The sequence below is a fragment of the Ceratotherium simum genome, chromosome Y (assembly GCF_057802395.1).
Source record: "Ceratotherium simum simum isolate JZ-2026a chromosome Y, ASM5780239v1, whole genome shotgun sequence".
NCBI lineage: Eukaryota > Metazoa > Chordata > Mammalia > Perissodactyla > Rhinocerotidae > Ceratotherium > Ceratotherium simum.
Window position 1 is genome coordinate 3,678,037 of NC_141941.1, and position 22,071 is coordinate 3,700,107.

General features: G+C 36.1%; 1 long non-coding RNA gene across 4 annotated transcripts in view; it reads left to right on the forward strand.

Annotated features, from left to right (window-relative positions):
• Positions 1-18,865, forward strand: part of LOC147911619 (uncharacterized) — a 49,828-nt gene extending 30,963 nt beyond the window's left edge. For 3 of the 4 annotated variants that reach the window (XR_015550819.1, XR_015550821.1, XR_015550818.1), the window contains 3 exons: positions 1,082-1,140; positions 5,888-6,005; positions 11,710-11,969. This is a non-coding gene — a long non-coding RNA (uncharacterized LOC147911619). Of the gene's footprint in view, positions 1-1,081; positions 1,141-5,887; positions 6,006-11,709; positions 11,970-14,440 lie in introns of those variants that run through there. The other variant, XR_015550820.1, reaches the window with a different exon arrangement.
• Positions 18,866-22,071: the final 3,206 nt, after the last annotated feature.

The following is a 22,071-nucleotide window of genomic DNA, read 5'->3' on the forward strand; positions in this document are numbered from 1 at the left end:
GAAATACCAACAGAAATGAGCATGTATGTTTACAAAAAGACATATACATAAATGGTCATTTCAGCATTATTCACAACAGCCCCAATGTCCGGAAATGTCCATCTACAAGAAAGTACAAGTAAATGTTTTATATATTCATGCAAATGAATACAAGCAACGAGAATGAGTGAGCATTAGAATGGGCTCAAAAACTACATATAAAGACATGGATGATTCTCAAAACAGGTAAAACACATCTAAGGTGGTAGACAGCAAAGTGAGGTTACAATGGGGCAGTTACTGGAAGAGGAATGAAAGGGCATTTCACAGCTGGTGATAATGTTTGTTTCTTGATTTGAGATCATTCTGTTTCATAGTTTGGGTACTTTTACTTTGTGAAAAATTCATTACATGATACACTCAGGGTTTGTAAACTTGTCTGTACTTGTGCTAGACTTCAATAAATAGTTTAAAAAAATCAGGCATGAAAAAGAAATGTAACAATTTGAAAGCACTCAGTAGCTTTCCTAGAGTAATTATCATAGACAGGTGTTTCTTGCAAGGTCTTGACTATTCTCTGAGACAACCAGGTCGTATTCCCACTGTAATTCCATAGCCTTGTAGACACCCTTGGCACATCGTGAAGTGGGGTGAGGCTCCTGTCACGGGGGGCTTGGTGGATGTGCCAGTCTCGTTCTCTGCACCCCCAGTTCTGGGCTTGGATGAGTTCTCAATTTTGCATCTGGGACTGTGAATGTGGCTGTATCCTAATTTCTGTGAAGCTCCATGCAAACCTAGCCCTAGATGATGGCAGGCACCTCTCTTTTCCCCTGCATCTGTCCTCTCTCTGACAGCGTCTTACCTCAAGTTCCATCCTTCTGTGGAGCATTCATAATCCCTTTACTGCAAAGGAACCAGCTTTGATTGTCTCTACCTGCTTCCAAACCAAATCTTGCTGTCGTAGGGCTTTATCCTCACCACTGTGTCTGCATTGCTGTGGTCCTCCAGCTCAGTGGATATGATATCTTTGTTTGGTTAGTGTCTCCATGACATGTTTGGGGGTCCCCTTCTAATGCTGCTTCTGTTACTCTGTTTCCATAAGGCTCCAGAGAGGAGGATCCAAGAGTGATATCACTGCGCCCTCGTGATGGAGTTTCATACGTAAGTACTGCTCAAGATTTTGTTCAAACACATTTTATTCCTCTTCACCTTACGCTATCCTCATTAATAGTACACCTAGTTATTTTATAAATTCCACTGGGCCCACGATCACGGTGTCTGATTTATTTCTTCCTTGTGGAAAGTGACAGTGTTGTGGCAAATCATGGCCAAGTGGTAGTTCATCGCTGAGACAGTCTTATATATTATTAATTAAATATAAAGAGGAATGTCAAACTAGCCCGTTATAAATGGTAAAATAAAGGAGAAAAAAGGGAAAAGAAAAACCTCTTACAGATGTATTCATAACATTTTTCCCATTCGGATATTTTATGATGTTTTATTCTTTTTTTAAAAAATAAAAAGTTTGGTCTTTTTATTCAACACATTATGATATTTAATATTTATTGGTTTGAGCAATTACCTAATTAGTTATTAATTGGTTGATCCATATGAACTCCTTTTATATATTTTATAAAAACATTGCTTTTAGTGATGAACTTGCTCCTAACAGACACGGTGACCATGATCTAAAGGACATTACTAATTCAGTACCAGCACATCCTGGATCTGTGTCTGGAAAGAAACATCACTAACCTCCATGACAGACAGAAAATGAAAGTCCTGAGCAAAGAAATTGAAATTCTCTACTACGTCTTATGTAGGAACTGTTCAGTGGGCTTCAATGTTATTCGTTTTTGTTGTCGCAAGTATATCAGAGCCATAGAGGTGACCTGAATAAGCAAAGCACCAAGTATCAGCATCCTATTATTAAGGAAGCATTCTCTTTAGTGTCTTTCAAATAAAATCTACATTTTAAAAAACAGTTGCTTTTGTAAAACGAAGATATTGGGTGACTTGTAACTCATTGCTGAAATTTTGAGTGGAATGAAGAAGACAATGTAACAGCTCCAAGGGAAGGATAAAGCTTACCATGAGAGTTTTTTATTCCTCTTTTAAAAGAGCATAATGTTTCCTTGGAAACATTAGTGTTCCTATTCAAATGTACTGGGGAGGCAAATCTTATTTTAAGTCTTACTGAGTTTTTTTGTTTTGTTTCCCTGAATGTGTCCTAATTCACTCAAGTCTTCCCAGAATGTAAAACTTTCTGATTCCCAAATTACCTCAGTTGCCAATATGAGGAGGCAGGTTTTACTCCCAGTTTTCACATCTCAGGGCATTACAAACAACAGCTCAGCACGATCGAGCAGGGCAAATCTGTGTCTTAAAAATTAAGCCTTTCCGTACTCAAATACATACAAAATGCAATTTTGGAAAAATATGGAAATAGCTTATCTAGAAGTCAATTTAATTCCAGCTTATTTAATGTACTTCAGATCATTTAGTTTAGTATTACTTTAAATTACTACTTCTCTCCGTGAGTTGTTTATTGCTCATCGTATTCAAGCACTTTTGGTTTTTTCTATCTTATTAACATTTTTACCCAAATTTTGAGCAAATGAGTAGGAGCCAGTGAAACCGAAGTGTCTGTTATGGATTTACATAATAGTGAATATATTGAGGTTGTGGTGGAAACACAATTACTCTAGGCTGTATAATTTTTATTGGATTCCTTTCTCTTTTACTAACTTGTTCACTCACTCAGTGGACAAATATCAAATTTGTCACCTACTCCCCACACTGTTCTAGGCACTTGGGTTACATCAGTGCACCAAACTGTCAAAGATACCTAACCCTGTGGGCCTCACATTCAAGGGGACATAGACGGGAAATAACGAATAAACAACATAAACCACGGAAAATGTGAAAAAAGTATAACTGGTATGGAAAAAAATAATCTGGTCTACCCTTGAATTCCATAGCAATGGGTTACCATACTTTTATTCATAATTTCATTTTTAACATAAGGATAATCTGTTAAGTCTGACATCTAATGATCAAAGATTACTAATCCTTCTTATTTTAAAACTCTAAAATGCTTCCTGATAAATTAGATAGTTAATTTTAGAACTATCAGACCCAATAGCTATTTTATTAAACATTTTATGAAAATGGAATTCACCTGAATGTTCAAAATAAACTAATTCATGATAAATTAGACTGCACAATTAGAATTAACCTAGAGTTGGGAAAAAAATCACACTATAGACTAAAGATTTGTATCCCACCAAAACTCATATGATAAATCCTAATGCCCAATGTGGTGGTATTAGGAGGTTGGGCCTTTGGGAGTCGATTAGGTCACGAGAGGGTGACCCATATGAATGGGGTTAGTGCCCTTGTAGAAGGGACCCCAGAGAGCTCCCTCACCCCTTCTGCCTTGTGAGGGCACAGGGGGAAGACAATCATCTGTGAACTAAATAGAGGTACCTCACCAAACACCGAATCTGTTGCTGCCTTGATCTTAGACTTCCAGCCTGCAGAACTGTGAGAAATAAATTTCTGTTATTTATGTCACCCAGTCTATGCTATTCTGTTATAGCAGCCTGAACGGACCAAGACAAACAGCATTGTTAAAATTGTATTTTCTACTTGTATTATTATAGAAAGCCAAAATGTAAAAGCTGGCTAAACAAATGCCAAAATTCTGAGAGGGTATGCTTCCAAACTTTAGTTATTACGTGAACTAAATTCTATTACAAATTCCCTCAGAAGCTCCTTAAAAAGACAGATTTTCAGGCCATATTCCAGATGTTCTATAGAGCTGGGATGTATCACATATAATCTGGAAGGGAAGAGAAAGTCAACAATGGATCTTTCAAATCCCACACTCGATATTTAATCTGTAAATCTCATGTGATAACGCTGTCTGCCAAGCATCCATACCTCACCTGTTCTCAAACAGAGACTTGAGTTTTAAGCAGACGCCACCCAAAACTTACACCCTGTGGTTTTTGTGGGACTTCCCCCACCCTCCAGTTCCCACTGTGTGCATTTGACTGAAGGCTGTCCATTCTGTACAGCTTATCTCTTTAATGCTTGATTCAGAATGAGTATGTGACCGGACTTGAGCCATCTATGTAAATTCCAGGAGATTTGTGGGAATTTCAGAATGTAGAGGCTTTCTTTGCACTGGAGTTGTTGAGCAGGAAGGATATGATGCTGGAGGTGACCATGACGCCACATGGACTCAGGAAGAGTCTGCTGAAAAATAAAGCCAATGTAGGCAGAAAATGCCAGGACACTGAGATGTAAGTAAGAGACGGCAATGTTCTAATGAGCATTTTGGGAGCCATTGGATGGAGCCACATATGAATCCAGTGAATTTACGCTTTTCAGTTTGGGGAAGATTCTCTGTCTTTTCTCTCTCTCCGTCTCTCTGTCTGTCTCTATCTCTACATCTCTGTGTCTCTCTCATTCTCTCTCTCAAGGTTGGGTTTAATTTTCTGTAACTTGCCTCCAAAATAATCTTGGCCAATGCCAATTCATCCATGCATTCTTTCCAAGCCATTCCTATCAAGCTGCTGGGAATAATTCAGTGACCATTTAAATACTTGATAAGAGACAGTCCCTGCCCACATAGTGTACGCAGAATGATGGTGTCACCTCTGCCTGTCCTCCATCGGAAGATGGAGCTAGCATGCAAATAAATCTCACACAGTGTGAGGAAATGGTGCTAATATGAAGAGAAACATGTTATGTTAGCAAGGAGGCAGGAGTGATCCACTCTGCTTCAAGAAATTGTAATTAATTGCATTTCTCTATTTCCATGACAACATTGAGCAATTATTTAGCCTGGGACACCAGATCCTTGAAATAATATTAATTCCTTCATAATATTATTTTGGAAAGGAAAGTAGAAGTTTTAGTAACTTTAAAGGTAAAGATCATAGAAAAATATTACAAGTTGATTACATATAATATATCCCATATACATGTATATATGTACACATATATCTTTATATACCTACACACGCACACATATGCATATATGTATTCTGTATTCCATATTTTTGGAGCATTCATTTTCCTTCAAGTGGTATACATGGACTTCATGAAACATGAGATGGAATGTCCCTAAAATAACTCAACATAAAATGAGATTTCTGCAGGGATTTAACTTTTTGCATTGCCGAACAAATATTCCATCTTCGACTCACAGTATGCAGAGACAGTTTCACTTAAATAGTACCACTTGCGAAGATAATAGAACAGCTATTTACAGATTTCCTTGTAGGTGTGTGGCACTGTGTTACAGAATGATAATTGCCTGCTTGCAGAAAAATAAGCTATTGCTACTGTCTGAGAGAATCCTTTGGTCTAATAAAGCATATCTTTCCTCCCCCACCCATTTCAGAATTTGGAATAGCTGCATACCACCTCAGAATCCAATGGACATGCACAATGTTAATTACCTGAAAATACGTCATCATGTTATTTCTCTTCAGACCCTCTTTGATGTCTCCAGCAAAAGCTTTGTAAAGATGGTTTCTAGACATCATTAGGATTCTTTTTCCCGATTTTAGTTGTTTTTCAAATGATGGATAAACCAAAATAACATGGATTCATTTGGTATAAAAATAATTTTTAAAATAGACATCTTTAGGACAGATTATATTACAGTATCATATCAATATATTATATAATATGTGTTAATATAATGTAATTATTATATATGGTATTCCTTTTTCTGACTTTAGTTTTTTCTGTGTTTTCTTTAGTTTTTCTTGTGTTTTTTTTTGTGAGGAAGATTGGCTGTGAGCTAACATCTGTTGCCAATCCTCCTCTTTTTGTTTGAGGAAGATTGTCACTGAACTAACATCTGTGCTCATCTTCTTCTACTTTATAGGTGGCACGCCACCACAGCATGGCTTGATGAGCGGTGCTTAGGTCCGCACCCGGGATCTGAACCTGCAAACCCTGGGTCACCGAAGTGGAGCTTGCAAAATTAACCACTATGCCACCAGGTCAGCCCCTGAATTTACTTGTTTTTAAATGATTGATAAAAGAAGATAACATGAATTTTTTATAAAATAATTTTTAAAATAATGAGTGTATCCTTATGACAGATTATATTATTAATTATATCAATATATTAACCTATTATATTAATATTAGGTATAATATACTATATAATATTAATTACTATAAATGTAATTATTCTACTATATATCGTTACTATATTATTATATTTTCGCACAGTTTTTTAATCTGTGACAAAGTGAAATGCCCTCTAAAGATCACGATGTTTGCCTTGGTATACAAACACATTCAACAACAGTATTTTTCAGTGTCTGTACACGTTAAAGAAGCAAAAGTTGCTACGTCTATGGAGGAAAAGTCCTTTCGGAGGATGGTTTGTGTAAAAGCCTTTCTCATATGAATCATGTTAACCAGCAGTGGTAAGAATACTACCAGTGCCAACAGTTTAAACCTGACTAGACAGCTTTGAGGTCTCTCTTAGGTTAGGTGCCACCTGCCCCCCTACTATTAGTGCGCAAACATGACCAGCATTGGCTGAGCTAAGTTCCTGCTAGCCCAATAAAGAAACACACAGGCATAGGCACATTGGCCCTCTCATAGCTCGGTACATAGGAGCTGCTCTGACAGTTACAGAGGCAGCGGCCAGCAATCCAGGGAGTTAGGAATCAAAATCCCAACTGTTAGTAACCACCGATCTGTGCTCTGTGTCTCTATATTTGTTTGTTTATCTTCCACATATGAGTGAAGTCATGCACTATTCGTCTCTCCATCTGACTTATTTAGCTTAGCATAATACCCTCAGGGTCCACCCACGTTGTCAAAAATGGCAAGACTTCATTTTTCATGGCTGAGTAACATTCTATTGTGCATACATATACACACCACATCTTTTTAATCCATTCATCCAACAATGGACACTTAGGTTGTTTCCGTGGGGAGAGGGCAAAAGGGATAAAGGGGTGCATGTACATGGTCATGGATGGCAATTAGACTATTGGTGGCGAATACAATGCAGTCTACACAGAAGTCAAAATATAATGATGTACACTTGAAATTTATATAATGTTATAAACATTATATGGTTTATATATATACCAATGTTTATTGGTAAACATTGGTTTAGCAATGCCACTTTGATAAAAAAAAATTTTTATCCAAACTTTAAAAAAAAATATTTTATCGAGATCACGTTGGTTTTTAATATTGTGTAAATTTCAAGTGTATGTTATTATATTTCGGCTTCTGTATAGACTGCATCATGTTCACCACCAAAAGTCTAGTTTCCTTCCATTACCATATATATGTGTCTCTTAACCCCTTCCACCCTCCCCCCACCCCCTTCTTCTCTGGTAACCTCTAAGAATAGGAACAAGCAAGGATGCCTATTCTCACCACTTCTATTGCACATAGTACTGGAAGTCCTGGCTAGAGCAATTAGGCAAGAAAAAGAAACAAAAGGGATACAAATTGGAAAGGAAGAAGTAAAACTCTCACTATTTGTGGATGACATGATTCTATATATAGAAAAGCCTAAAGAATCCACCAAAAACCTATTAGAAATAATTAATGAATATAGTAAAGTTTCAGAGAAATCAACATACAAAAATCAGTTGCATTTCTATACACTAACAATGAACTAGAGGAAAGAGAAATCAAGAAGACAATCCCATTTACAATCACAGCAAAAAGAATAAAGCACCTAGGAATAAATTTCACCAAGGAGGTAAAAGACAGTGTAGTTATACACTGGAAGCTATAAGACATTATTGAATGAAATTCAACACATAAAGAAATGGAAAGATATTCTGTGCTTGTGGATTGGAAGAATAAACATCGTTAAAATGTCCATACTATCTAAAGTAATCTACAGACTCAATGCAATCCCAAACCGAATCGCAATGACACTTTTAATGGAAATAGAAGAAATAATCCTAAAATTTATATGGAAGGAAAAAAGACCTCAAATAGCCAAAGCAAGCCTGAGAAAAAAGAACAAAGCTGGAGGTACTGTGCTCTCTAAATTCAAAATACACAACAAAGCAATAGTAATTAAACAGCATGGTACTGGCAGAAAAACAGAAAGATCAATGGAACAGAACTGGGAGCCCAGAAATAAAACATCTATGGACAGCTAATCTTCAACCGAGAAGCCAAGAACATCCAATGGAGAAATGGAAGTCTCTTCAATAAATGGTGTTGGGAAACTGGACAGCCACATGCAAAAGAATGAAAGTGGACCATTATCTTACACGATACACAAAAATTAACTCAAAATGGGTTAAAAAAATCCAAATTTTTAACTCTAAAGTCTGTGCTGTAACATTTACTGGAAACCGTTAAGAATATCTCCTTGCATGCCTTCTATTCATCAAGGATGGCATATTCCGTCTCCTTAGATGTGCCAGGAGCAGATAATATGGAATATTTTTTTCCCTCTCCTCTCCTATCCTGCTCTTGTGTTCTTTCCCTCCTGTCCCTTGCTCTTTCCTTCCTTCTTCTTTTCTCTCAGTCTCTTTCTCTTTCTTCCCTCCCTTCCTTCCTTCCCTTCTTTCTTTCCTCATTTCTGAAAACGAGCTCACTAAATTGAATTCTGTCTAGCAGCTACAACCAGAAAATATAAAATGACTATTATATTACATCCAAATGTGTGGATTAGAGAAGTGGAAATAGCTGGTCTGGGAGGGATATAGAGAATGAGACAAATATAGAAATTTTTGGTGTAACATTGTGACAAAATATTACAGTAAGAAGAAAACATGCTTTGTAGTGTATCTCCTTGCCCTGTTTTTGGTCTGCTACATTTTAATTTCATGTGCTGGTGAATTTTATTTTCTGGTATTAAAACAGATCTAGGATTTACTTTACCAGCATTTCATCATTCATGTGATACTAGTGAAAATTTTCATATATTATTCTGGTTGTTATAAATAGGTTAAATAATTTCATCCTTATAAAATTTTGATAGTATTATTAAAATAGTATTACACTTTTACAGAGAAGAGACGGGCCCAGAGATATTGAGTAATTTATACAAAATCATACCTTAGTGACAAAGCTGTGACGTAGAAACAAAAAAAGGAATCCAAAGCCCATGTTCTGTTCCACCATATATATTTCCTCCCATTATTACATTATAAATATAATTGCCAACACATAAGCTTTTATGCAGATTCTAAAGACAAATTTATGTATATCTACATATGTATATATGCAAATAGATAGATGATAGATACATGTTAGATAGCTAGAGATAATCAGTGGTTATGAATTTTTTAAAATATTTTAACTCAAAATTATTCATGACAAACCAAAAACCTTTTCTTTGTGTTAGGGTTATATCTCTTAATAGTTACCATATTAGAAATTAAAACTGAAGAATACATATTTCTTTCTGAACTCATTCAACAAGTCAAGTAAACAATTTGGTGTACACATTAGCAAGTCTAATTCTGAGCCCAGGGACATAAGAGCACTATCAATACATTCTAGATTTATCCCCTCAAAGTATGCATTTTGGATTTCTTCTCTTATTATTTGCCCATTCATTCTTTTGCCAGTAATTATTCTGGACACTGTATCTTCCTTATAAATTTGCAGGAATTTTGTATATATCTAGATATTATTTTCTTGGTTGTGAGATTAGACATTGTAAAAATGTTCTTTCAATTGATCGATTCTTTTACTTTTATCCATATTTACCCTATGTTTTGATGGTAAAAATATTCATCAGTTTTCTTCTTCTATACTCTGTATTTTTTTAAAAAGAAATGCTTCTACAACCCTAAACCACGTGGATGTTTTCCTATATTTTCTTCTACTAATTCATAACCTTTACTTTTCACACCTAGATTTATCTATCTAGAATTGAACTTTGTATATGGACAAGGAGAAAGATGCACTATTATTTCTTACACAGAGAGAGCTAGTTTTTCTAGTGCCGTACACTAAACAGTCAGTCTTTTTGCCTTGAACTATGACACCAAATGCACTGTTTATTAAGCTGCCATATAGTCATCCTTTTGCCAATCCCGTACTACTCTATTGGTCCATGTCCAATCCTTGGACCATTAACATTTGTGGCTTTGTAAAATATTTATCTGGTAAAACAGTCAGCTCTACTCATTCTTACTTTTTAGCATTGACTTAGCTATTCTATACTTTTTATTATCCATATAAACTTCAGGACATGTTAGCGGAGTTTCGAAAGAACCAATGGGAATTTTGATTGGCATTTCTTTGATAGCATGATTAAATTTGGAGCATAATTTATACTAAAATGTTAGTCATGCATTCCAAGATCCAGATAATCATCTTTATTAGTTTGTTTTCGTTTGTTGACCTTGTATGTTCTTAGATAAGTTAATTCCCAGATTTTTAATTCTTTTAAATTGATATTGCAATGAATATTATTTGCATTATACTTAGAAGTTCATTATTGTGGAATACAAAAACATTACTGAATTTTAAATTAAATCTTCTAAGTTTATATTTTAACTAGTAATCTTGCTGGGTTGCCTTATTAAATCTGAGTCATATTTTTTCTCTCTCTCATAGGTGATCACATCTTCTGCAACTAATGGCTGTTTTAACTCTTCCCTTCCAATCTTTATTCTGTTAGTTTATTTTTGTTTATACTATTCACCAGGATCAGCAATATTATAATATAGAGTAATGATTTTGTATATGTATACACACACACACACACACATATGTATATCATGAAATATAGATAAATATGATGAATTATATATATAAAATCTCCACGGGCAGAATGCCTTTAACATAAAAGCCATACCCGTGAATGTTTATGCCTACATATGAACAAAGCAAATAAGAATATATAATTAACAATAATATGTGTAATGTGTAGGTAATCATATTTGGATAGGCCTTGATAATCAAAAGAGAAATATCAGAAGCCATAAAGAAAAATAATTAATTTATGTAACTACATAAAAACTAATTTATCCCTGGCAAAAGATCCCAAATTAAATTCAAAACCAAATATGACACCCTAATAAGGGTTGGGTAGTTTTTTTGTAAAGGGCTAGATGTTAAATATTTTAGAATTTGTTGGACATATGGTTCCTGTAGCAATAAAATTCTGGCATTATAGCCTCAAAACTACCACGAATAATATGTAAAAGAAAGGGTAGAGTTGTGTTTCAATGAAACTTTATTTATAAAAAATGTGTCACAGTTGGTTGACCCCTCACTTAGAATAAAATGTTTGTCATAGATATAAAAGAAAATGGATAAATAATATTAACATTCAAGGAAATTTTTATAAACTAATCCAATAGAAAAATTGTTAGAGGATATGATTTAAGTATATATGCATTCTTTTTGTATATGAATGTTCTGTCCTTTAAATGCAGGTAGGAATTCACAAAACAAAATTTATTTTAGTTTCTCAGTGGAGTGAGTGTCAGGAAACATGGACCTAGAACACTTATGCCAAATCCTTATTTTTTTCTCTCTTTCCTATCATTTAATTTTGGTTACTTCTTGTTTTAATTAGCCTGATAAGATCTGCCTAGGTTACCAACACCTAAAATGTTTAGTCTTAGAGGGTATAATTTTAGCTTTGAAATCAGAAAACAGCCCCTCTCTCAAGGAGCGAGTTTCATCATTTATTTGGCGTCCATGTCCGAATCAGCGGGATAAATGTAATCCCCTCTTTTACAGAGACCAAGCTGAGGGAAGACTTCCACCAAATACTGGCTACAAATTACAAGTGAGGTGAAGGGCCCTGAGAATCAGCTGAGGTCCTCAGAAGGCAGCTTTTGCCTGGATCATCACAAGTCATGGATTTGGGGAAGTTTGGGTCTTTGGCATAGCATTTTTTTTTCTCCATTTTTCTTTCTTTGACCTAGAATTTTCTGACTTGCTGAATTTGCCATTTGGTTACTACATAAATAAATACTTGAAGTGGTACTTTTACATGATCTTGGAGAAAGCGTTTCATGATATCCCTTAAATAAACCTGAATTCTGAATCATTCAGCAGTCCGCTGATAGGCCAGATCATTTTCATGTGCTGGTTCTCTGTGTATAGTCAACTCCTGTTCCAAACAATTATGACAAATGAGAAACCAACACTTCATTGACAGATACCTTCAAACACCTTTTCCCTCCAGACTCTATTCTAGACCTTTAATATATATTTCAAAAGGCTGGTTGGAGTTTAATCATTTTTCTTTGTTCCCTTACAGAATAAAGTTAGGAATACAAATGAAGAGAAAAAGAAAAAAAAAAAGAAGAAGGTCTATCATCATTATTACGTGGTCAGGCACTGAAAAATATAGGCAGCCATATAATTTCTTTTTTAAAGCTGCAAGTATAGTAATTACTTCTAATCATTAATTAAATGGCATGATAGTGATTAGCATGATGTAAAAACTCAACCCATCCATTTAACACTTACTTACTTTACTGGTTTTAGCAATGTATTACTTAATTCTAATATGTTGCACTGTACTTATTATATAAAACAATGTTTACCCCAAACTGTTATTTTCTCAGAGATACAAATGTCAGTCCATTTAGCAAATTGATTTTAAATGAGAAAAATCTAAACAGACAGGACAGAGGGAGGAAGGGAAGGAAGGAAGGGAAGAAGGAAGGAAGGAAGAGAGGGAGGGAGGGAGGGATGGGAGAAGGGAGAAAGAGGGAGGGAAAAACACAAGGTTTGATTTGTTTTTGGAAGAAAACAAACAGAAAAAAACTTCATTAAGGAGATCAGCGAAGATCTAAGAAAGCAGAAATGTAAAAAGCAAATGGCTGAGTAGTATTCCATTGTGTATATATACCACATGGACAAATGGATAAAGAAGATGTGGTATATATACACAAAGGAATAGTACTCAGCCATAAGAAACGATCAAATCCGCCATTTGTGACAACATGGATGGACATTGAGGGTATTATGCAAAGCGAAATAGGTCAAAGGGGGAAGGTCAATTACCGTATGATCTCACTCATTAAGTAATAGATAATAACAACAACAAACAAACACATAGAGACAGAGATTGGATTGGTGGTTACCAGAGGGGACAGGGGGAGGGAGGAAGGTGAAAGGGATAATTCAGCACATGTGTGTGGTGATGGACTGTTAATTAGTATTTGGATGGTGAACATGAGAACATGATGTAATCCATGCAGAAATAGAAGTATAATGATGTACACCTGAAATTTATACAATGTTATAAACCAACGTTACCGCAATAAACAAACAAACAAAAAAAAGCAAATGGCATGCGACACTCAAGACTTCTCTTCTTCTACCTACCATATTAATTTTCCTGATATACATTCTACATTATAACCTAGGCTTGTGATTTGTGCATACTCTGACACATCTTTGTCAGAGTATTGAAGAAGTCATGTAGCGCTGTAGTTCTAACCTCACCTATAAAGAGGCACTTCTGCAGTTATGGACACACACACATCTCATAAAGACTATCTGGAGCTTGATCCCTAAAGACAGCTGTGAATGGTAGCAGGACGATTCACAGAGTCAGAAGTGGGGTAGTGGTCATTTATAGACATTACACCATTCTATTTTAAATGGATGCACATTTCTTACTTCTTTCTGGTCTTTAGAGATTTGTTTCTGCTACACCATTTAACCATTTACTGACAATCTGCAATTTTACAAAGATGAATTACTTTCCATCTAGTAAAAACGAATGTTTGGGATAACTTTAATCCACTGTGTATTTTTAAATCCTAATCTTATGATCTTTGAAGTTATTTTTTAATTTTTATTTCAATTTTGACAAAATAATTTAGTATTCTTAAATTTTATGTCTATATAGATGCCTAATAAATAGTTTGGGAATTCAAAGCTACAAGGTGGTTAGTTGACATAAAACTGATTAATTTATTTAAAGGACACAATTTCCAAATCCATGTTATTACTGAGCTATTTGTTTTCATTAATATGTGATAGATATTTTCACTCAATGAGATTAAAATGACATTTTCATTTAAGGAAAATGTCTTGGATCTGGGATCCCATTCTTGTTAATTTCATATTTTTGCAACACTCATATTTAAACTATTCATTATTTATTCTATGTCTACTACACCAAATTGAGTGAAATCTGCTCAGTTGTCTCCCTTGATATTTTCATGGCATGTATATATATTGTTACGTGGAAAAAGTAATAAGTGCTCCCTCAGAGAATTGTGTGTGTGACTATCAAATGAGTTACTATGTATAGAGGGCCTGGCGTGTAGTAAGCTCTATGTAAGTGTTGCTATTATTGTTATTATCCTAATGAATTGGCCATAGGAAATCTCGCTACAGTACAATGACTAAACAAATATAAGCAACACTCTCTCCATAAAACTCACATGATATGACTCACATACTTTCACATAATATGACTGAGCCTCCTTTTTGCCCTTCTCAGGCGTCATTTCCTCATCAGTGATGTGGCTTTCATGATCATTTCTCTTACAAGATATGAATAGAAAGGTTACAAAGCACTCTTCCCGTGTGATGAACTGGATCTTCAGTTAACGTGTGAACTGGTTCCCTTGGAAACTTGACAAATGTAGAATGACAACTGTATGAATCAGCTACCTCCTCTTTGTAAAAAAGACACCTGATTGGAACGCTGCCTTGGCTTGGAAGAAGAAGAAGTACCCCAGAGGCAGCCATGTGTTTTGTGTTCTCTTGAGTGTCTGACTCCAATACTGGGTGGGTTTCCTGCTGGGACCCCGTGGTCCACACCCGTAGGATTGTTACAGGGAGCGATGGTTCCTGTGGAGTAGGAGGTACCTTCTAAGCCGGGAGGGAGATGCTGTGATGATGCCCATGGGTGAGCTGTGGCCCCATCTTGTTTATCTGAGCAAAGTGATGACATGTATAGTCTGTATTAACCAGGACTTTTATTCTCTGATGCTTTGACATCTTGGGGTCTTTGCTGACCCTAGAGGAACTGGCCCTTCCGGGGTTAGCCAATTCCTAGAGATGGTAAACAACTCACCCAAGAGTATACTTCTCAAATGCAGACCAACCAATCCAAAGCCTACACCCCAACCACCTCCTTTATCAGAGTCTCATGCTTGGGGCCACTATCTGCCTGCCCTAATCTCTCCTAATCCTAGACCCCACAGGAGTTTTCAAACTCCCCCATCATAAGCCTGGTTACCTGCCTCACCCATTCCTTCCTGCAGAAACCACAATAAAAGCTCTTGTCCACAGATACTCCCCTCCTTTTGCCTCCTCACCAGCTCTGGTGCTTCTGCAGGTGGCCCTGCATGGCGTGATGAGCCCCCTCCTGTTGGGAACTGTGAGGAACAAACTCTCTTTTCAATAGCAGTTGTCTCCTGATGTGTTTTCCTTATTGTACCTCAAATTTTCTATTAATACACTATATTTCAAAACATAGCCTGGTGTTATGAATTGGAATGATTGTTGGACCCAAGGAGACTCTCTGATGAGCATTGCATGGGGTGACTGTTTAGTTTTAATGAGACATATAGATATAAAATTGCACCTGGCATAAGTCCTTCTTGAGGGCAGTTTTCCAAAATAGATATTGAATCCACTGTCCAAAAAGTAAGTTGAGTGCCCAATGCTCAGGCTTGCTAACATCCAACCTTGCTTCAGCAAAGTTGCTCTGAGCGTCATCACACAGAGTTTGAAATTGCCTTCTTTTCTTTGGAGCATAATTAGAATAAAGCCCCAGGTTGTGGATCATAGGGAATACTTCTGCAACTCATTCACTTCAAGCTGGCAGATTTCTGGGATTAGACAATTTTTGCTTGCCTCTCCTGATTCTGGTCATATTGAGAGCAGCTATAAATACCTAGGTTTTTAAAATGTAAATGCATGCCTCGGTGTTTAAAGCTCCCTTCTCTGCTAGTAGAATATTTAAAGCAGAGAGTTTATTTGATCATCTTTGGAATTTATGATTCCATCTTACTAATGGCCCTATTTTGATGTAGCTAATAAAACTGATGAATAAAATATTGCTTAATATCCGAGAGTTGCAAATAACTTCCTTTAGGACTAGCAAAGAGACAATTGAACTTTGAAAACTGACATCAAACTGGGTTTAAATATGAGAGCTGAGAAATAAACACCAGGAAGTTGGTATTGCCTGACCTCTTCAGGAGGGGGATCTAAGATGCAGAGATGAGGTCAGAGGCTCATCAAGGAGATTGCTATATTACAGATTAAGGTGTCTCAGGGTGTCTCTGCCTTCAGCTTTACTGGGAGGTGGTGTCCTACAGCCTCACGGACAATGAGAAGTACTAGGTCCACTAGCATAGGAAGATGTGATAGATGTATGGTACCAGCCTTCTGGACAAAATGACATCTGTAGGTTCTCTTATCAGACGACATTTAACTTTGTGGTTTAATGACCAACGTGCTTTTCCAGCTGTGAGGATAAGCTGGGGTCTCTAAAAGTGAAAACATAGCCAAATGACCCAGGGCACTTCTAATGGATATGTGAAACTAAAGAGAAATATTTTATATCGCTTCACAGGACCCTAATTCTCTGTACAACTATCTTTTTGGAGAGCAGTCTTCAGAACCTTATATCATGTTTAGGGTTAGTTAGGAAAGTTACAGGGACTTGACAGAGCTAGGAGTGAAGATTTTCTCTTTGAGGAAAAATTTTTTAAAAGGGGGCATATCACTAAATACACACCACAGCATCTGAAAGTCCAGTGTAAACTCTGATATGGTCCCTCGACATGCATGCTCACACCTCAGGTGGAGCAGAGAGATTGGTCCACAGCTTCTGCGGGTAGAGACTCTATTTATATCCCTTGGCAGTGAAATCCTGGGAGTTCCTCTACTCACCATGCAGCCAGGCAATATCTTGGCTGTTTCTCAGATTTTCCTTGTTTTTCATGACCTCTACAGTTGAGGAGTAGTGATCAGATATTTGGCGGCATGTCCCTCAGTTGGGCTTTGTCTGTTGTTATTCTCATGATTATACTGGAGCTATCGCTTTGGGGAGGAGGACCACATAGGTGAGTTGCCACGCTCATCACATCATCAATATGACTTATCGTTGCTGACGTTAACCTTGAATACCAGGCTGAGGTCGTGTTTTCCAGTTGTTCCACTGTAAAGATACTCTGTTACCCCCTTAACATACAGTTCTCTTTGGAAAGAAGTTACGATGCACAAACTACTCTTAGGATCGAGGAGTTGTGCTCCATCTGCTTGAAGGCAGAGTATTGACATAAATTATTTGTAATTTTTCTGCATGGGAGAGTTCTCCATTCACACCTCATTCTTTTATGAATTAATCCTGGATGATATAATACTCTATATATCCATCCAGAATAATAAAAGGAGTATCTAGTGAATCTCCCTCCTCTTAGTTAAGACAATCTAAAAGGGATAATACAAATTCAGCAATATGTTTTGTTACCAAAAACACGTAGTTACTTTTCAACACTAAAGGGAATTCCAATATACCCAACTCTTAGTTACTTGTTTTTCAAATGCAATATAAATGCAGCTTTGAGTTGGGACTCCAGATAGGTCAACAAACAGCAAATTTACAAGCCTGCACACCCTCACGCTACTAATTAACTACACCAAAGCAAACATGTGCCTATAGACAACATCATGAGTGGATGTGTTTACCTCAGGGTGAAGGCTTGGATTCACGTTTTGTCTGCACGTATTATTATTCAGGATGTAACCAGCAAAATTGTTGCTCTTTCCTGGGTCTCAGTGTCTTCTTATGGAAAAGAACAGCGTGTCCCTTCTGTAGCCACTGTGAAGATTGGAAGAAGTCATGTATGTGTGGTGCTTTTCATAATACCTGTTATTTAATGTACTTCTTTATTAGTTTTTCATCGTAATATATGTCTTGATGTACAGTTATTTATTTACCTGCTATTTTAATAATATGAGAAGCTTTAGATTTGTTCATGAAGATGATTAGAAGGCCTAACCCCTATGTGTACCCTGACTCGTAGAAGGAAGGAATGATGCTGAAATGCAGGCAACATTGGAAATATGGGGGATATTTCCAAAGTTCTCTGACAAATAGAATGCAGAAATTTGCATCGTAATACAACCACATATTGCTTAATGATGGGGATAAATCCTGAGAAGTGCATTGTTGGGCAATTTCATCATTGTGTGAACATCAGAGTGTACTTACACAAACATAGATGGTACAGCCTACTACACACCTAGGCTATATGGTACTAATCTTATGAGACAACCATCATATACGCAATCCATCATTGACTGAAACGTCATTATGAAGCACATGACTGTGTAAAGATCACCTGATTTCAGGTTTTGTATTCTGATGTTCCATTAAAGCTATTTGTCATTTTTTAATGCTGCAAATAATGAGTGAATATCAGATTAAAAATATGTAAGTAGATCATTAATGACATTTATCAAATATGAGAATTCAATTTGGATAAAGCAAAAATAAATGATTGATCTAGAAATATTTTTACTTCTAGATGAAGAGATATAACAAACTTTCCACACTGATTTTCTATCAAAGTAGTAAAGGTTTTAGGGAAATATAAAATTACAATTTGTACTTTTTTTTATATGATATGAGATGAAGAAGAATATTAGCAAGACTTAAAAATTATCAAAATTTGACTGAAAGAATTTCCTAGTTTGAAGTCTATCAGATAAAAAAACTGGTTCCTAATCATTCTAAAAAAAAATCTTTCAGGCAAAATTTATTTTTTCTGAAAGGGTTTGATGCAGTAGAAGATAAGGCAGGTAAAATACATTTGTGGATAGAATTGTCTAAAATATTTTCCTGTTTTTTTTTCTTAATATCGTCTAACTATTTGGCATAATAAATCTATTAAGATTACATTCATTTATGTGAACTATATTTTTCTCCTTTATAAAACAGAGATTAAGAGGAACTGGTAAGTACATCATATAACCATATAAATATAATGGGATTACTTTCTCCCTTAAGAAGAATCATTGCTGCTTGGAGTAATTTTTCCCAAAGAAAGCCTGTCCACTAGATTGATGATCATTACTTCATAGTTTAAAAAAAATAATATTGTACACTGCATTCCACCATCAGAGTTGGACCCCTGAAAAAATATATAATGGATATCTAGTATGTCTAATAATTTGTGCAGAAATCTTTCATAGAGAGGTTTTTGTAAACTGTGAAAGAAGCTGCATGATTTTCAGAGATAGAAAATGCATGTGTTAATTTTTCCTAATAAGAATATCTCTAATTCGCTGATACTAAAGTCGCTGTTAAATAGAAATACCCTGCTGGTCTCCTCTGCAGGGGAAGAATTCACATGGGCTGGGAGTATTTAAAGCAAATGGCAAAGAATTAACCAGCACATACTTTGTTCTAGCCGTGCATGCAAGAATGGGTAGGAAGGATGACAGAAGATGCCAAATGCCTTCAAAACCAATGACAGGGAGATTCTGGATCTTCTCTGCCTCCAATCATCTTTTATCTTCTGGAGTAAACAAAGACTAGGGCTTCCATCCGTCTCTTCTGCCCATCACCTCTTTAGACCCCATTGCTAAATGCTATCAAGAGCCAAAGACACATCTTGTAAAGTAGAAGACATTGGTCAGGGCTTGGAAAGGATGGAATGTTTGGTTTTCTTTTGATGGAGTGTGTGTGTGTATGTGTGTGTGTGTCTGTGTGTATATGTTCATGAGTATTTGGGTACCATCTCTTGCTTAGTGGGCAAAACCACAAAATGGCTAAGAATGGATGCAGGTAATAGACGATCTGCTGAAGGAAGCCATTGGGGTTGTTTACATCGTAGCTCACTGCTCACACCTGATCCAATACATACCCCAGGGTAGGAAAGTTCATAGAAATTTGGTAATGAATTGTCGATTTTCCAAAAGGTCTTCAGTGCCCACTGATACACAGTTGTGATACTATCAAATCACAGCTGATTGAATATTTTATTTTGTAAAATTATCAACTCTAATTTTTCTAAAATATAACTAAAAATAATCTAAGTTGTTCCAAAGATGGCAAGAATGAGGCCAGCCCTGTGGCTTAGTGGTTAAATTCAGCGCACTCTGCTTCAGCGGCCTGGAGTCGGTTCCCAGGCATGGACCTACACTACTGGTTGGTGGCCATGCTCTGGCAGCAACCGATATAAAAAATAGAGGAAGATTTGTGTGGATGTTAGCTCATGGTGAATCTTCCTCAGGAAAAAAAAAAAAGATAGCAAGGGTGACAACACAAACCTGTTCAATTTTCTCTTTCGTCTTTTAAGGGTCAGTATATAATGGCCATCTACTACCTAATTTTTGTCACCCTGAACAAAAATCCGACGGAAACTGGCTTTGCTGATTGAGTCAAGAATAAGTTTCCCTATTTTGTTTAGTAACTTCTATGGGTATTAAGCACTTATTGAGCACTTTTGTCAACTAAAAAATTAAATGCATATGGCACTGGCTTTATAAAATGGATTTCTGTTTATATTGAATTAATTCAGACATTCAAATGCTTGACAAAAGGTATTAGTTTGTTAGATAAGTTAAAGCCAGACCAAATTAAATAGGCCATACAGTGGACATCTATATATATTTATGGAAAAAAATAAGTAATAATCTCAAAAACATAATTTGTTTTAAAACTTTATTTCCTAAAGTAGAAACTTATCTAATATCAATCAGCAAATAATTTTCCATATATTTAAATCACAGCATAGCAAATAAAATTGATTAAGTACAGTTTTATTTGTCACCTGCTTACTAATTTAAAATGTATATTCTACAAAGATATTCTATAAAAAGTAAGTTTTAAAATGAAAAATCAGAGGTTTTAAGCATTATTAAAAGAAGTAATTTCAAGTTACATTGGTTCTTTTAATGTCTTTCATATTTTTCTCAACAATTGCACAAATCCCGTTATTATAATTACTTAATTGGACTTATTTTGTTCAAGCAAGATATAAAAATTTTTGGCCTGTTTGTTCAGCCTCAAATATGTCAGTCATGATCTAACAAAAACTCTTTACTCTTTATGAATCAACATTATTTTCCTCCAACCATAAAATGAAGGTGGTGAATGAAATGATCTCTAAAGTACCTTGAATTACCAAAATTCCTTAATATGTCAAGACAGATGCATTCATATGTTTTAGGAAATAGCACTCTCTCACACTGAGGTAACCTTGACTTCGATACTAAAATACAACAAAAATAGTCATCAACACATTTGTTGTGTGTGAAATGTGAATTGAAAGTACTTAACTGATCTAAAATAAACAACCTTAATGAATTAGAATGAAATAATTAAGTCAGAGTTCTTTCCATCAATAAGGAATATTCATCCCAACGAAACACACTGTTACATTTGTTCTTTTTCGTCTACTGCTCAGCATTCATCCTTCCATCCACTGTAGCACTTCTGCACGACATCAGTTACCATCCCCACTCATTAGGTCTTTGCCGAGTAAACAGAAGCTGCTCTAGGTACTCCAAGGAAGAAGGATTTTCCTGCAGAAAAACAGAAGCTTACGTCACTCAGAAGAGAAGAGACAAGCTCATTTAGAAGGTAAGACAGATTTGGGAAACCTCAGTGGAAGCTTCTGGCAACACCTTGTTTTCCACCATCAAATCCTCTCACCTGGAACTTTACCTGGCGAAGGCAGTCCTTACTATTGTCTATGTGATGAGGAAACACTATATGGAAAGAGGGATACTGGGTTGACAGTAGAAAATCCAGCACCAAGACTCTCAGGCTATTTGACTAATATTATGGAAAAGTCTGTCGATTTCCCAACAATGCATCTTTGGGCATTTGAACTTTCCACGGCAAGGATTTTCTACCAACTTTGGATACCAGTGTGTCATAGACACCTTGAGTGTCACCTTAAGCAATTGAGGAGGGCTTTTGTGTCCTGAAGAGCACTACAGCAAGTACCAACAGATAAAATTCATCATATCAGAACTAAACAGAAAACCACGGAGATGAAGATGAAAAAGAAGCCGTCAATCAACACAGGAGAGATAAAGACCAACACTTTGCCTGCCTCTCATGGCCACCACTTTTAAACAATATGGTATGATCCACAT